Here is an 18,999-nt window from a genome sequence, read left to right on the forward strand (position 1 = left end):
AGGATAGTGATAAACTGCATCTGGTGGTAGGATAGTGATAGTCTGCATCTGGTGGTAGGATAGTGATAATCTGCATCTGGTGGTAGGATAGTGATATTCTGTATCTGGGGACAGGATAGTGATAATCTACATCTGGGGACAGGATAGTGATAATCTGCATCTGGGCACAGGATAGTGATAATCTGCATCTGGGGACAGGATAGTGATAATCTGCATCTGGGGACAGGATAGTGATAATCCGCATCTGGGGACAGGATAGTGATAATCCGCATCTGGTGGCAGGACAGTGAGAATCTGCATCTGGGGAGAGGATAGTGATAATCTGCATCTGGGGAGAGGATAGTGATAATCTGCATCTGGTGACAGGATAGTGATAATCAGCATCTGAGGACAGGATAGTGATAATCTGCATCTGGGGACATGATAGTGATAATCTGCATCTGGTGGGTAGGATAGTGATAATCTGCATCTGGTGGTAGGATAGTGATAATCTGCATCTGGTGGCAGGATAGTGATAATCTGCATCTGGGGACAGGATAGTGATAATCTGCATCTGGGGACAGGATAGTGATAATCTGCATCTGGTGGTAGGATAGTGATAATCTGAATCTGGGGACAGGATAGTGATAATCTGCATCTGGGGACAGGATAGTGATAATCTGCATCTGGGGACATGATAGTGATAATCTGCATCTGGTGGGTAGGATAGTGATAATCTGCATCTGGTGGTAGGATAGTGATAATCTGCATCTGGGGACAGGATAGTGATAATCTGCATCTGGGGACAGGATAGTGATAATCTGCATCTGGGGACAGGATAGTGATAATCTGCATCTGGGGACATGATAGTGATAATCTGCATCTGGGGAGAGGATAGTGATAATCTGCATCTGGTGACAGGATAGTGATAATCAGCATCTGAGGACAGGATAGTGATAATCTGCATCTGGGGACATGATAGTGATAATCTGCATCTGGTGGGTAGGATGGTGATAATCTGCATCTGGTGGTAGGATAGTGATAATCTGCATCTGGTGGCAGGATAGTGATAATCTGCATCTGGGGACAGGATAGTGATAATCTGCATCTGGTGGTAGGATAGTGATAATCTGCATCTGGGGACAGGATAGTGATAATCTGCATCTGGGGACAGGATAGTGATAATCTGCATCTGGGGACAGGATAGTGATAATCTGCATCTGGTGGTAGGATAGTGATAATCTGCATCTGGGGACAGGATAGTGATAATCTGCATCTGGGGACAGGATAGTGATAATCTGCATCTGGGGACATGATAGTGATAATCTGCATCTGGTGGGTAGGATAGTGATAATCTGCATCTGGTGGTAGGATAGTGATAATCTGCATCTGGGGACAGGATAGTGATAATCTGCATCTGGGGACAGGATAGTGATAATCTGCATCTGGTGGCAGGATAGTGATAATATGCATCTGGTGACAGGATAGTGATAATCTACATCTGGTGGCAGGATAGTGATAATCTGCATCTGGGGACAGGATAGTGATAATCTGCATCTGGGGACAGGATAGTGATAATCTGCATCTGGGGACAGGATAGTGATAATCTGCATCTGGGGACAGGATAGTGATAATCTGCATCTGGGGACAGGATAGTGATAATCTGCATCTGGGGACAGGATAGTGATAATCTGCATCTGGGGACAGGATAGTGATAATCTGCATCTGGGGACAGGATAGTGATAATCTGCATCTGGTGGTAGGATAGTGATAATCTGCATCTGGGGACAGGATAGTGATAATCTGCATCTGGGGACAGGATAGTGATAATCTGCATCTGGGGACAGGATAGTGATAATCTGCATCTGGGGACAGGATAGTGATAATCTGCATCTGGTGGCAGGATAGTGATAATCTGCATCTGGTGGCAGGATAGTGATAATCTGCATCTGGGGACAGGATAGTGATAAACTGCATCTGGTGGTAGGATAGTGATAGTCTGCATCTGGTGGTAGGATAGTGATAATCTGCATCTGGTGGTAGGATAGTGATATTCTGTATCTGGGGACAGGATAGTGATAATCTACATCTGGGGACAGGATAGTGATAATCTGCATCTGGGCACAGGATAGTGATAATCTGCATCTGGGGACAGGATAGTGATAATCTGCATCTGGGGACAGGATAGTGATAATCCGCATCTGGGGACAGGATAGTAATAATCCGCATCTGGTGGCAGGACAGTGAGAATCTGCATCTGGGGAGAGGATAGTGATAATCTGCATCTGGGGAGAGGATAGTGATAATCTGCATCTGGTGACAGGATAGTGATAATCAGCATCTGAGGACAGGATAGTGATAATCTGCATCTGGGGACATGATAGTGATAATCTGCATCTGGTGGGTAGGATAGTGATAATCTGCATCTGGTGGTAGGATAGTGATAATCTGCATCTGGTGGCAGGATAGTGATAATCTGCATCTGGGGACAGGATAGTGATAATCTGCATCTGGGGACAGGATAGTGATAATCTGCATCTGGTGGTAGGATAGTGATAATCTGAATCTGGGGACAGGATAGTGATAATCTGCATCTGGGGACAGGATAGTGATAATCTGCATCTGGGGACATGATAGTGATAATCTGCATCTGGTGGGTAGGATAGTGATAATCTGCATCTGGTGGTAGGATAGTGATAATCTGCATCTGGGGACAGGATAGTGATAATCTGCATCTGGGGACAGGATAGTGATAATCTGCATCTGGGGACAGGATAGTGATAATCTGCATCTGGGGACATGATAGTGATAATCTGCATCTGGGGAGAGGATAGTGATAATCTGCATCTGGTGACAGGATAGTGATAATCAGCATCTGAGGACAGGATAGTGATAATCTGCATCTGGGGACATGATAGTGATAATCTGCATCTGGTGGGTAGGATAGTGATAATCTGCATCTGGTGGTAGGATAGTGATAATCTGCATCTGGTGGCAGGATAGTGATAATCTGCATCTGGGGACAGGATAGTGATAATCTGCATCTGGTGGTAGGATAGTGATAATCTGCATCTGGGGACAGGATAGTGATAATCTGCATCTGGGGACAGGATAGTGATAATCTGCATCTGGGGACAGGATAGTGATAATCTGCATCTGGTGGTAGGATAGTGATAATCTGCATCTGGGGACAGGATAGTGATAATCTGCATCTGGGGACAGGATAGTGATAATCTGCATCTGGGGACATGATAGTGATAATCTGCATCTGGTGGGTAGGATAGTGATAATCTGCATCTGGTGGTAGGATAGTGATAATCTGCATCTGGTGGCAGGATAGTGATAATCTGCATCTGGGGACAGGATAGTGATAAACTGCATCTGGTGGTAGGATAGTGATAGTCTGCATCTGGTGGTAGGATAGTGATAATCTGCATCTGGTGGTAGGATAGTGATATTCTGTATCTGGGGACAGGATAGTGATAATCTACATCTGGGGACAGGATAGTGATAATCTGCATCTGGGCACAGGATAGTGATAATCTGCATCTGGGGACAGGATAGTGATAATCTGCATCTGGGGACAGGATAGTGATAATCCGCATCTGGGGACAGGATAGTGATAATCCGCATCTGGTGGCAGGACAGTGAGAATCTGCATCTGGGGAGAGGATAGTGATAATCTGCATCTGGGGAGAGGATAGTGATAATCTGCATCTGGTGACAGGATAGTGATAATCAGCATCTGAGGACAGGATAGTGATAATCTGCATCTGGGGACATGATAGTGATAATCTGCATCTGGTGGGTAGGATAGTGATAATCTGCATCTGGTGGTAGGATAGTGATAATCTGCATCTGGTGGCAGGATAGTGATAATCTGCATCTGGGGACAGGATAGTGATAATCTGCATCTGGGGACAGGATAGTGATAATCTGCATCTGGTGGTAGGATAGTGATAATCTGAATCTGGGGACAGGATAGTGATAATCTGCATCTGGGGACAGGATAGTGATAATCTGCATCTGGGGACATGATAGTGATAATCTGCATCTGGTGGGTAGGATAGTGATAATCTGCATCTGGTGGTAGGATAGTGATAATCTGCATCTGGGGACAGGATAGTGATAATCTGCATCTGGGGACAGGATAGTGATAATCTGCATCTGGGGACAGGATAGTGATAATCTGCATCTGGGGACATGATAGTGATAATCTGCATCTGGGGAGAGGATAGTGATAATCTGCATCTGGTAACAGGATAGTGATAATCAGCATCTGAGGACAGGATAGTGATAATCTGCATCTGGGGACATGATAGTGATAATCTGCATCTGGTGGGTAGGATAGTGATAATCTGCATCTGGTGGTAGGATAGTGATAATCTGCATCTGGTGGCAGGATAGTGATAATCTGCATCTGGGGACAGGATAGTGATAATCTGCATCTGGTGGTAGGATAGTGATAATCTGCATCTGGGGACAGGATAGTGATAATCTGCATCTGGGGACAGGATAGTGATAATCTGCATCTGGTGGTAGGATAGTGATAATCTGCATCTGGGGACAGGATAGTGATAATCTGCATCTGGGGACAGGATAGTGATAATCTGCATCTGGGGACATGATAGTGATAATCTGCATCTGGTGGGTAGGATAGTGATAATCTGCATCTGGTGGTAGGATAGTGATAATCTGCATCTGGGGACAGGATAGTGATAATCTGCATCTGGGGACAGGATAGTGATAATCTGCATCTGGTGGCAGGATAGTGATAATATGCATCTGGTGACAGGATAGTGATAATCTACATCTGGTGGCAGGATAGTGATAATCTGCATCTGGTGGCAGGATAGTGATAATCTGCATCTGGGGACAGGCTAGTGATAATCTGCATCTGAGGACAGGCTAGTGATAATCTGCATCTGGGGACAGGCTAGTGATAATCTGCATCTGGTGGCTGGATAGTGATAATCTGCATCTGGTGGCAGGATAGTGATAATCTGCATCTGGTGGCAGGATAGTGATAATCTGCATCTGGGGACAGGATAGTGATAATCTGCATCTGGGGACAGGATAGTGATAATCTGCATCTGGGGACAGGATAGTGATAATCTGCATCTGGTGGTAGGATAGTGATAATCTGCATCTGGTGGTAGGATAGTGATAATCTGCATCTGGTGTCAGGATAGTCATAATCTGCATTTGGTGGCAGGATAGTGATAATCTGCATCTGGGGACCGGATAGTGACAATCTGCATCTGGGGACAGGATAGTGATAATCTGAATCTGGTGGCAGGACAGTGATAATCTGCATCTGGGGACAGGATAGTGATAATCTGCATCTGGTGGTAGGATAGTGATAATCTGCATCTGGTGTCAGGATAGTGATAATCTTCATCTGGGGACAGGATAGTGATAAACTGCATCTGGTGGTAGGATAGTGATAGTCTGCATCTGGGTACAGGATAGTGATAATCTGCATCTGGGGACAGGATAGTGATAATCTGCATCTGGTGGCAGGATAGTGATAATCTGCATCTGGTGGCAGGATAGTGATAATCTGCATCTGGGGACAGGATAGTGATAAACTGCATCTGGTGGTAGGATAGTGATAGTCTGCATCTGGTGGTAGGATAGTGATAATCTGCATCTGGTGGTAGGATAGTGATATTCTGTATCTGGGGACAGGATAGTGATAATCTACATCTGGGGACAGGATAGTGATAATCTGCATCTGGGCACAGGATAGTGATAATCTGCATCTGGGGACAGGATAGTGATAATCTGCATCTGGGGACAGGATAGTGATAATCCGCATCTGGGGACAGGATAGTGATAATCCGCATCTGGTGGCAGGACAGTGAGAATCTGCATCTGGGGAGAGGATAGTGATAATCTGCATCTGGGGAGAGGATAGTGATAATCAGCATCTGAGGACAGGATAGTGATAATCTGCATCTGGGGACATGATAGTGATAATCTGCATCTGGTGGGTAGGATAGTGATAATCTGCATCTGGTGGTAGGATAGTGATAATCTGCATCTGGTGGCAGGATAGTGATAATCTGCATCTGGGGACAGGATAGTGATAATCTGCATCTGGTGGTAGGATAGTGATAATCTGCATCTGGGGACAGGATAGTGATAATCTGCATCTGGGGACAGGATAGTGATAATCTGCATCTGGGGACAGGATAGTGATAATCTGCATCTGGTGGTAGGATAGTGATAATCTGCATCTGGGGACAGGATAGTGATAATCTGCATTTGGGGACAGGATAGTGATAATCTGCATCTGGGGACATGATAGTGATAATCTGCATCTGGTGGGTAGGATAGTGATAATCTGCATCTGGTGGTAGGATAGTGATAATCTGCATCTGGGGACAGGATAGTGATAATCTGCATCTGGGGACAGGATAGTGATAATCTGCATCTGGGGACAGGATAGTGATAATCTGCATCTGGGGACATGATAGTGATAATCTGCATCTGGTGGGTAGGATAGTGATAATCTGCATCTGGTGGTAGGATAGTGATAATCTGCATCTGGTGGCAGGATAGTGATAATCTGCATCTGGGGACAGGATAGTGATAATCTGCATCTGGGGACAGGATAGTGATAATCTGCATCTGGGGACATGATAGTGATAATCTGCATCTGGGGAGAGGATAGTGATAATCTGCATCTGGTGACAGGATAGTGATAATCAGCATCTGAGGACAGGATAGTGATAATCTGCATCTGGGGACATGATAGTGATAATCTGCATCTGGTGGGTAGGATAGTGATAATCTGCATCTGGTGGTAGGATAGTGATAATCTGCATCTGGTGGCAGGATAGTGATAATCTGCATCTGGGGACAGGATAGTGATAATCTGCATCTGGTGGTAGGATAGTGATAATCTGCATCTGGGGACAGGATAGTGATAATCTGCATCTGGGGACAGGATAGTGATAATCTGCATCTGGGGACAGGATAGTGATAATCTGCATCTGGTGGTAGGATAGTGATAATCTGCATCTGGGGACAGGATAGTGATAATCTGCATCTGGGGACAGGATAGTGATAATCTGCATCTGGGGACATGATAGTGATAATCTGCATCTGGTGGGTAGGATAGTGATAATCTGCATCTGGTGGTAGGATAGTGATAATCTGCATCTGGTGGCAGGATAGTGATAATCTGCATCTGGGGACAGGATAGTGATAAACTGCATCTGGTGGTAGGATAGTGATAGTCTGCATCTGGTGGTAGGATAGTGATAATCTGCATCTGGTGGTAGGATAGTGATATTCTGTATCTGGGGACAGGATAGTGATAATCTACATCTGGGGACAGGATAGTGATAATCTGCATCTGGGCACAGGATAGTGATAATCTGCATCTGGGGACAGGATAGTGATAATCTGCATCTGGGGACAGGATAGTGATAATCCGCATCTGGGGACAGGATAGTGATAATCCGCATCTGGTGGCAGGACAGTGAGAATCTGCATCTGGGGAGAGGATAGTGATAATCTGCATCTGGGGAGAGGATAGTGATAATCTGCATCTGGTGACAGGATAGTGATAATCAGCATCTGAGGACAGGATAGTGATAATCTGCATCTGGGGACATGATAGTGATAATCTGCATCTGGTGGGTAGGATAGTGATAATCTGCATCTGGTGGTAGGATAGTGATAATCTGCATCTGGTGGCAGGATAGTGATAATCTGCATCTGGGGACAGGATAGTGATAATCTGCATCTGGGGACAGGATAGTGATAATCTGCATCTGGTGGTAGGATAGTGATAATCTGAATCTGGGGACAGGATAGTGATAATCTGCATCTGGGGACAGGATAGTGATAATCTGCATCTGGGGACATGATAGTGATAATCTGCATCTGGTGGGTAGGATAGTGATAATCTGCATCTGGTGGTAGGATAGTGATAATCTGCATCTGGGGACAGGATAGTGATAATCTGCATCTGGGGACAGGATAGTGATAATCTGCATCTGGGGACAGGATAGTGATAATCTGCATCTGGGGACATGATAGTGATAATCTGCATCTGGGGAGAGGATAGTGATAATCTGCATCTGGTGACAGGATAGTGATAATCAGCATCTGAGGACAGGATAGTGATAATCTGCATCTGGGGACATGATAGTGATAATCTGCATCTGGTGGGTAGGATAGTGATAATCTGCATCTGGTGGTAGGATAGTGATAATCTGCATCTGGTGGCAGGATAGTGATAATCTGCATCTGGGGACAGGATAGTGATAATCTGCATCTGGTGGTAGGATAGTGATAATCTGCATCTGGGGACAGGATAGTGATAATCTGCATCTGGGGACAGGATAGTGATAATCTGCATCTGGTGGTAGGATAGTGATAATCTGCATCTGGGGACAGGATAGTGATAATCTGCATCTGGGGACAGGATAGTGATAATCTGCATCTGGGGACATGATAGTGATAATCTGCATCTGGTGGGTAGGATAGTGATAATCTGCATCTGGTGGTAGGATAGTGATAATCTGCATCTGGGGACAGGATAGTGATAATCTGCATCTGGGGACAGGATAGTGATAATCTGCATCTGGTGGCAGGATAGTGATAATATGCATCTGGTGACAGGATAGTGATAATCTACATCTGGTGGCAGGATAGTGATAATCTGCATCTGGTGGCAGGATAGTGATAATCTGCATCTGGGGACAGGCTAGTGATAATCTGCATCTGAGGACAGGCTAGTGATAATCTGCATCTGGGGACAGGCTAGTGATAATCTGCATCTGGTGGCTGGATAGTGATAATCTGCATCTGGTGGCAGGATAGTGATAATCTGCATCTGGTGGCAGGATAGTGATAATCTGCATCTGGGGACAGGATAGTGATAATCTGCATCTGGGGACAGGATAGTGATAATCTGCATCTGGGGACAGGATAGTGATAATCTGCATCTGGTGGTAGGATAGTGATAATCTGCATCTGGTGGTAGGATAGTGATAATCTGCATCTGGTGTCAGGATAGTCATAATCTGCATTTGGTGGCAGGATAGTGATAATCTGCATCTGGGGACCGGATAGTGACAATCTGCATCTGGGGACAGGATAGTGATAATCTGAATCTGGTGGCAGGACAGTGATAATCTGCATCTGGGGACAGGATAGTGATAATCTGCATCTGGTGGTAGGATAGTGATAATCTGCATCTGGTGTCAGGATAGTGATAATCTGCATCTGGGGACAGGATAGTGATAAACTGCATCTGGTGGTAGGATAGTGATAGTCTGCATCTGGGTACAGGATAGTGATAATCTGCATCTGGGGACAGGATAGTGATAATCTGCATCTGGTGGCAGGATAGTGATAATCTGCATCTGGTGGCAGGATAGTGATAATCTGCATCTGGGGACAGGATAGTGATAAACTGCATCTGGTGGTAGGATAGTGATAGTCTGCATCTGGTGGTAGGATAGTGATAATCTGCATCTGGTGGTAGGATAGTGATATTCTGTATCTGGGGACAGGATAGTGATAATCTGCATCTGGGCACAGGATAGTGATAATCTGCATCTGGGGACAGGATAGTGATAATCTGCATCTGGGGACAGGATAGTGATAATCTGCATCTGGGGACAGGATAGTGATAATCCGCATCTGGGGACAGGATAGTGATAATCCGCATCTGGTGGCAGGACAGTGAGAATCTGCATCTGGGGAGAGGATAGTGATAATCTGCATCTGGGGAGAGGATAGTGATAATCAGCATCTGAGGACAGGATAGTGATAATCTGCATCTGGGGACATGATAGTGATAATCTGCATCTGGTGGGTAGGATAGTGATAATCTGCATCTGGTGGTAGGATAGTGATAATCTGCATCTGGTGGCAGGATAGTGATAATCTGCATCTGGGGACAGGATAGTGATAATCTGCATCTGGTGGTAGGATAGTGATAATCTGCATCTGGGGACAGGATAGTGATAATCTGCATCTGGGGACAGGATAGTGATAATCTGCATCTGGGGACAGGATAGTGATAATCTGCATCTGGTGGTAGGATAGTGATAATCTGCATCTGGGGACAGGATAGTGATAATCTGCATTTGGGGACAGGATAGTGATAATCTGCATCTGGGGACATGATAGTGATAATCTGCATCTGGTGGGTAGGATAGTGATAATCTGCATCTGGTGGTAGGATAGTGATAATCTGCATCTGGGGACAGGATAGTGATAATCTGCATCTGGGGACAGGATAGTGATAATCTGCATCTGGGGACAGGATAGTGATAATCTGCATCTGGGGACATGATAGTGATAATCTGCATCTGGTGGGTAGGATAGTGATAATCTGCATCTGGTGGTAGGATAGTGATAATCTGCATCTGGTGGCAGGATAGTGATAATCTGCATCTGGGGACAGGATAGTGATAATCTGCATCTGGGGACAGGATAGTGATAATCTGCATCTGGGGACATGATAGTGATAATCTGCATCTGGGGAGAGGATAGTGATAATCTGCATCTGGTGACAGGATAGTGATAATCAGCATCTGAGGACAGGATAGTGATAATCTGCATCTGGGGACATGATAGTGATAATCTGCATCTGGTGGGTAGGATAGTGATAATCTGCATCTGGTGGTAGGATAGTGATAATCTGCATCTGGTGGCAGGATAGTGATAATCTGCATCTGGGGACAGGATAGTGATAATCTGCATCTGGTGGTAGGATAGTGATAATCTGCATCTGGGGACAGGATAGTGATAATCTGCATCTGGGGACAGGATAGTGATAATCTGCATCTGGGGACAGGATAGTGATAATCTGCATCTGGTGGTAGGATAGTGATAATCTGCATCTGGGGACAGGATAGTGATAATCTGCATCTGGGGACAGGATAGTGATAATCTGCATCTGGGGACATGATAGTGATAATCTGCATCTGGTGGGTAGGATAGTGATAATCTGCATCTGGTGGTAGGATAGTGATAATCTGCATCTGGTGGCAGGATAGTGATAATCTGCATCTGGGGACAGGATAGTGATAAACTGCATCTGGTGGTAGGATAGTGATAGTCTGCATCTGGTGGTAGGATAGTGATAATCTGCATCTGGTGGTAGGATAGTGATATTCTGTATCTGGGGACAGGATAGTGATAATCTACATCTGGGGACAGGATAGTGATAATCTGCATCTGGGCACAGGATAGTGATAATCTGCATCTGGGGACAGGATAGTGATAATCTGCATCTGGGGACAGGATAGTGATAATCCGCATCTGGGGACAGGATAGTGATAATCCGCATCTGGTGGCAGGACAGTGAGAATCTGCATCTGGGGAGAGGATAGTGATAATCTGCATCTGGGGAGAGGATAGTGATAATCTGCATCTGGTGACAGGATAGTGATAATCAGCATCTGAGGACAGGATAGTGATAATCTGCATCTGGGGACATGATAGTGATAATCTGCATCTGGTGGGTAGGATAGTGATAATCTGCATCTGGTGGTAGGATAGTGATAATCTGCATCTGGTGGCAGGATAGTGATAATCTGCATCTGGGGACAGGATAGTGATAATCTGCATCTGGGGACAGGATAGTGATAATCTGCATCTGGTGGTAGGATAGTGATAATCTGAATCTGGGGACAGGATAGTGATAATCTGCATCTGGGGACAGGATAGTGATAATCTGCATCTGGGGACATGATAGTGATAATCTGCATCTGGTGGGTAGGATAGTGATAATCTGCATCTGGTGGTAGGATAGTGATAATCTGCATCTGGGGACAGGATAGTGATAATCTGCATCTGGGGACAGGATAGTGATAATCTGCATCTGGGGACAGGATAGTGATAATCTGCATCTGGGGACATGATAGTGATAATCTGCATCTGGGGAGAGGATAGTGATAATCTGCATCTGGTGACAGGATAGTGATAATCAGCATCTGAGGACAGGATAGTGATAATCTGCATCTGGGGACATGATAGTGATAATCTGCATCTGGTGGGTAGGATAGTGATAATCTGCATCTGGTGGTAGGATAGTGATAATCTGCATCTGGTGGCAGGATAGTGATAATCTGCATCTGGGGACAGGATAGTGATAATCTGCATCTGGTGGTAGGATAGTGATAATCTCCATCTGGGGACAGGATAGTGATAATCTGCATCTGGGGACAGGATAGTGATAATCTGCATCTGGGGACAGGATAGTGATAATCTGCATCTGGGGACAGGATAGTGATAATCTGCATCTGGGGACAGGATAGTGATAATCTGCATCTGGGGACATGATAGTGATAATCTGCATCTGGGGACAGGATAGTGATAATCTGCATCTGGGGACAGGATAGTGATAATCTGCATCTGGTGGCAGGATAGTGATAATATGCATCTGGTGACAGGATAGTGATAATCTACATCTGGTGGCAGGATAGTGATAATCTGCATCTGGTGGCAGGATAGTGATAATCTGCATCTGGGGACAGGCTAGTGATAATCTGCATCTGAGGACAGGCTAGTGATAATCTGCATCTGGGGACAGGCTAGTGATAATCTGCATCTGGTGGCTGGATAGTGATAATCTGCATCTGGTGGCAGGATAGTGATAATCTGCATCTGGTGGCAGGATAGTGATAATCTGCATCTGGGGACAGGATAGTGATAATCTGCATCTGGGGACAGGATAGTGATAATCTGCATCTGGGGACAGGATAGTGATAATCTGCATCTGGTGGTAGGATAGTGATAATCTGCATCTGGTGGTAGGATAGTGATAATCTGCATCTGGTGTCAGGATAGTCATAATCTGCATTTGGTGGCAGGATAGTGATAATCTGCATCTGGGGACCGGATAGTGACAATCTGCATCTGGGGACAGGATAGTGATAATCTGAATCTGGTGGCAGGACAGTGATAATCTGCATCTGGGGACAGGATAGTGATAATCTGCATCTGGTGGTAGGATAGTGATAATCTGCATCTGGTGTTAGGATAGTGATAATCTGCATCTGGGGACAGGATAGTGATAAACTGCATCTGGTGGTAGGATAGTGATAGTCTGCATCTGGGTACAGGATAGTGATAATCTGCATCTGGGGACAGGATAGTGATAATCTGCATCTGGTGGCAGGATAGTGATAATCTGCATCTGGTGGCAGGATAGTGATAATCTGCATCTGGGGACAGGATAGTGATAAACTGCATCTGGTGGTAGGATAGTGATAGTCTGCATCTGGTGGTAGGATAGTGATAATCTGCATCTGGTGGTAGGATAGTGATATTCTGTATCTGGGGACAGGATAGTGATAATCTACATCTGGGGACAGGATAGTGATAATCTGCATCTGGGCACAGGATAGTGATAATCTGCATCTGGGGACAGGATAGTGATAATCTGCATCTGGGGACAGGATAGTGATAATCCGCATCTGGGGACAGGATAGTGATAATCCGCATCTGGTGGCAGGACAGTGAGAATCTGCATCTGGGGAGAGGATAGTGATAATCTGCATCTGGGGAGAGGATAGTGATAATCAGCATCTGAGGACAGGATAGTGATAATCTGCATCTGGGGACATGATAGTGATAATCTGCATCTGGTGGGTAGGATAGTGATAATCTGCATCTGGTGGTAGGATAGTGATAATCTGCATCTGGTGGCAGGATAGTGATAATCTGCATCTGGGGACAGGATAGTGATAATCTGCATCTGGTGGTAGGATAGTGATAATCTGCATCTGGGGACAGGATAGTGATAATCTGCATCTGGGGACAGGATAGTGATAATCTGCATCTGGGGACAGGATAGTGATAATCTGCATCTGGTGGTAGGATAGTGATAATCTGCATCTGGGGACAGGATAGTGATAATCTGCATTTGGGGACAGGATAGTGATAATCTGCATCTGGGGACATGATAGTGATAATCTGCATCTGGTGGGTAGGATAGTGATAATCTGCATCTGGTGGTAGGATAGTGATAATCTGCATCTGGGGACAGGATAGTGATAATCTGCATCTGGGGACAGGATAGTGATAATCTGCATCTGGGGACAGGATAGTGATAATCTGCATCTGGGGACATGATAGTGATAATCTGCATCTGGTGGGTAGGATAGTGATAATCTGCATCTGGTGGTAGGATAGTGATAATCTGCATCTGGTGGCAGGATAGTGATAATCTGCATCTGGGGACAGGATAGTGATAATCTGCATCTGGTGGTAGGATAGTGATAATCTGCATCTGGGGACAGGATAGTGATAATCTGCATCTGGGGACAGGATAGTGATAATCTGCATCTGGGGACAGGATAGTGATAATCTGCATCTGGGGACAGGATAGTGATAATCTGCATCTGGGGACAGGATAGTGATAATCTGCATCTGGGGACAGGATAGTGATAATCTGCATCTGGTGGTAGGATAGTGATAATCTGCATCTGGGGACAGGATAGTGATAATCTGCATCTGGGGACAGGATAGTGATAATCTGCATCTGGGGACAGGATAGTGATAATCTGCATCTGGGGACAGGATAGTGATAATCTGCATCTGGGGACAGGATAGTGATAATCTGCATCTGGTGGCAGCTCAGGGCTCTCACTGATTTTGCATTATGATAAATGGAACTATTTAAGTATGTATTATAATGTAATAATAGAAATAATGCGCATGTGGGTTTTGTTTAATCTTCAAATTATTTCTTAAACATGTAAACAAAAAAGGCTCTGGCAGCAAAAGGGTTAAAGCCTCATTTACACGTGCAGTTGGGGGGGATAAGGGTTTTTACCATTTTTTCCAAGCTACAGACAACCATACAGGGGGATGTATAACGTGCTGCGGCAGCACAAAAAAATTCCCTGTTGCGTTTGGCAGGCATTTCTGCCTACCTAAAATGACCGATTCATGTATATGGGGCTGTACTGCTCAGGTGCTCAGCTTGTAATACATGCGGGGGTGGTGATGTGGGCTTCTAGGGGTCAAAACAGGTGGTGACATAAGGCCACCTCCTCACTACCTATCACACACCCACTAAAAAGTGGGTACGGTGGATCGCTCTTCAGAGGTTGACACTAGTGTAAACAAACCCTGAAGCATATGGTACCTGCATCTCATCCCATTAAAGAACCCCAAAAATGTGAGGATTATTCCTCATTTCAGGACATTGGGTGGAGCCATGCAAATTACTGTTTTAATTACTAGCTCTTCATATTAATTAGGGCTAGGTTCAAATACACTATATTGTCAAAAGTATTCAGACGCCTGCCTTTAAACACACATGAACGTTAATGGCATTCCAGTCTTAGTACGTAGGGTTCAATATTGAGGTTGGCCCACCCTTTCCACAAGGTTTAGTAATGTGTCTATGGGAATGTTTGACCATTCTTCCAGAAGCGCATTTGTGAGGTCAGGCACTGATGTTGACGAGAAGACCTGGCTCACAGTCTCCGCTCTAATTCATCCCAAAGGTGTTCTATTGGTTTGAGGTCAGGATTCTGTGCAGGTCACTCATGTTCTTCCATCCCAAACCCACTCATCCATGTCTTTGTGTACCTTGCTTTGTGCATTGGTGTAAATCATTTGGTTGGGGGGGGGGGGGGGGTTGCATGAGTTGGGCTTGGCCCCTTAGTTCCAGTGAGGGGAACTCTTAAGGCATCAGCATAGCAATACATTTTGGACAATTCCATACTCCCAACTTTGTAGGAACAGTTTGGGTATGGCTCCTTCATGTTCCAACATGACTGCGCACCAGTGCACAAACAAGGTCCATAAACAAGGTCCATAAACACATGCATAGTTGCCAACTGTCCCAAATTTCCCAGGACATTCCCGGGATTAGGACATTTGTCCCAAATTAATTTTGTCCTGGGAAATGTCCCGGGAAATTCGGTTTGTCTTGGGAAATTGAATTTCCCATTTTTTTGCTGCCAGCCGCTAGAGGCCGCCATTTTTAAGAAGACCAGAAGTTGGTGTTCAATAGAGTACCTGTGGCGCCGCCCACCCCCGCTGCCAGTGTGTGTGTGTGTAAAGTGCAGTGGGCGGCGCCACAGTTCAATGTCTCCGCGCGGCAACGGCGGTGTGTCGGGGGCCAGTCTGTCACTGTGGATGTCGGGGCGGGGGCCAGTCGGATGTCGGGGCCAGTGGTATGATAATGTGGGGGGCCAGTCTGTCACTGTGTGGAAGTCGGGGCGGGGGCCAGTCGGATTTTGGGGGCCAGTGGTATGATAATATGGGGGCCAGTCTGTGGATGTGGGGGCCAGTCTGTGGATGTCGGGGGCCAGTGCTATGTCGGGGCCAGTCTGTGGATGTGGGGGCCAGTCTGTGGATGTCGGGGGCCAGTGGTATGTCGGGGGCCAGTCTGTGGATGTCGGGGGCCAGTCTGTGGATGTGGGGGGCCAGTCTGTGGATGTCGGGGGCCAGTGGTATGTCGGGGGCCAGTCTGTGGATGTCGGGGGCCAGTCTGTGGATGTGGGGGCCAGTCTGTGGATGTCGGGGGCCAGTGGTATGTCGGGGGCCAGTCTGTGGATGTTGGGGGCCAGTGGTATGTCGCGGGCCAGTCTGTGGATGTGGGGGCCAGTCTGTGGATGTGGGGGCCCGTCTGTGGATGTGGGGGCCAGTCTGTGGATGTTGGGGGCCAGTGGTATGTGGGGGCCAGTCTGTGGATGTCGGGGGCCAGTCTGGAGATGTGGGGGCCGGTCTGTGGAGTATGTGGGGGCCGGTCTGTGGAGTATGTGGGGGGGGGCGGTCTGTGAATGTGGGGGGGTGGTCTGTGGATGTCAGAGGGGCACCAGATGTAAGGAGGGCTCCGCTGATGGACACAGATGTGAGGAAGGTACCTCTGATGGGGCACCTGATGTAAGGACAGACTCCGCTTGGGACACCTGATGGAATCTGGTGGCAGACAACGTGGCTAGTGACGTGCTCATGGCTCCCACTGATTCTGCATTATGGTGAGTTGAATGATTTCATTTCATATTACAATGTAATAATAGAAATAAAGCGCTTCAATCATCCTGACACCATAACAACCATGGTGCCGGGATGATTGAAGCACTAACACCAGGTATTTGGAGTATCTTTATCTGCTGATTGTCAAACTCTGGAAAACACATATTGCTATTGTGGTGTAGGATCAGGGGGCTGCTGTCCCTCCCCCCCCCTCCTTTCACTCTCCATCCCGCATTCATCTCAGACTTTAACCACACCCATTTGAGCCACGCCCCATATAAGCCACGTCCACTATTTACGCAAACCACACCCATATTTTGCTGCGCCGCATTTTTACCTTTTCCTATGCCACCCCTATAAATGCATGCCACACCCCCTAATTATACCACAACTCTGCCTACTGCCAAAAAAGTGTCCCAAATTTTTTTTTTTACAATGTTGCCAACTATGCACATGGATGAGCCAGTTTGGGGTGGAGGAACATGACCGACACGTGGACATGTTCTTCATTCTTTTTTTTTTTTATTATTATTTATTTAAGGTATGCAACATGACAATGTAGTACGACATGACAGTCCGTTCTTAATAATAACTATTAATCTTGATACAAAAAGCGAACATAAACCGGGGGCTAAAGATAGCATTGAAACCATCGCCCAATATCCTTTCAATATCCTACTTAAAGATTGAGGCCATCATAGTGCGGATAACCTGCATCTTAAAGAGAGTCACTTAGGAGAACATGTCTGCCATGTACATACCGAGAAGATGGCACATAACTACCATGACGTGGGCGGATAAACAAAGACCTCAGATGTAAGGCAACTATGTCCGGGCCCCAAAGCAACTGCACCAACAGTCAGCGCATACCGGGTATCTTTTTTTCTTTATTTTGAGAGAGAAAAAAAAAAATTATATATATATATATATATATATATATATATATATATTTTATATATATATATATATATATATATATATATATATATACACACACACTAGGTGTATAGGAAAAAGGGGAGACAAAGGGGAGGGGAAAAAAAGGGGGAAGGCAAAGTGGGGAGTAAGGGCAGGGTCAACGGCTCAAGAAGTCTAATCGGCTCAAGAAGTCTAATTCCTCTATGGGGCTATTCATTCTTAATGGCACCCCTGGAACCACATGGTGCCACAGCACCGTGTCATTTGGTGCGTTTTCAGAAAAGGTTCAGGGAATTTCTCTCTGCGTTTCTTGCAGGTACAACAGCTTTGTCAAATCAATAAAGCCATGACGCGCACGAAACCGCGCACGCACATGTGTGCACCTTAGCGTGTGCCTGTCAGAAAATATTTTCCCTCACTAGATTAGAAAGTGAACGTGGAAATAAAGGAGTTCAAGCTCAGCACATCTCCACGTCTTATGTATAAAATAGGACTATGCATTCCCTTCAATTCCTATTACTTTAATTGCTTTATATGGCAATTTAATCTAATTTGTTCACTCATTCAGCCTCCACCGAGGAGTCAAAGCTGCAACATTGACTTCCAACTAACATATCTGAGCCGGTGTTCTGCCATATAGAGTCTCCGGCCATCATATAGCGTCCGCGCCGTACTGCGCATACGCAGTACGGTGCAGACGAAGCTTCGGAAAATCTCTGAAGCTGAACGGCGCCTGCGCCGTGAGTGGAGGTGGTAGCTCCACCATCCAAGCGGACATAGGGCTGTGAATATTAGAGGGCCCCTCGTGGGCGAGCTTCGCTCGCCACGCTTCGGGCTCGGCTCTTTTATATTCTAACTCTATGTCCACTTGGATAGTGGGGATAGAACCTGGACTCACGGCGCAGGCGCCGTTTATCCAAGGCAGTTTTCGGAATCTGTGTTGCTGTGTACTGAGCATGCGCAGTACGCAGCAGACACTATCGGATGGAGGACCTTATATGATAAGACACCGGCACATGCGCAGTCACTGCAGGGATACAGAATTACAGGGCCCTCTGCCCGCAACTAACATGGCCGCCAGGCGTCCGGGAACTTCACACGGCGCATGCGTCCCACGTGACCCGTCAG

This window comes from Lithobates pipiens, unplaced genomic scaffold (genome assembly GCF_037356315.1).
Source record: "Lithobates pipiens isolate NorthernLeopardFrog02 unplaced genomic scaffold, aLitPip1_a1.2 Scaffold_25, whole genome shotgun sequence".
NCBI lineage: Eukaryota > Metazoa > Chordata > Amphibia > Anura > Ranidae > Lithobates > Lithobates pipiens.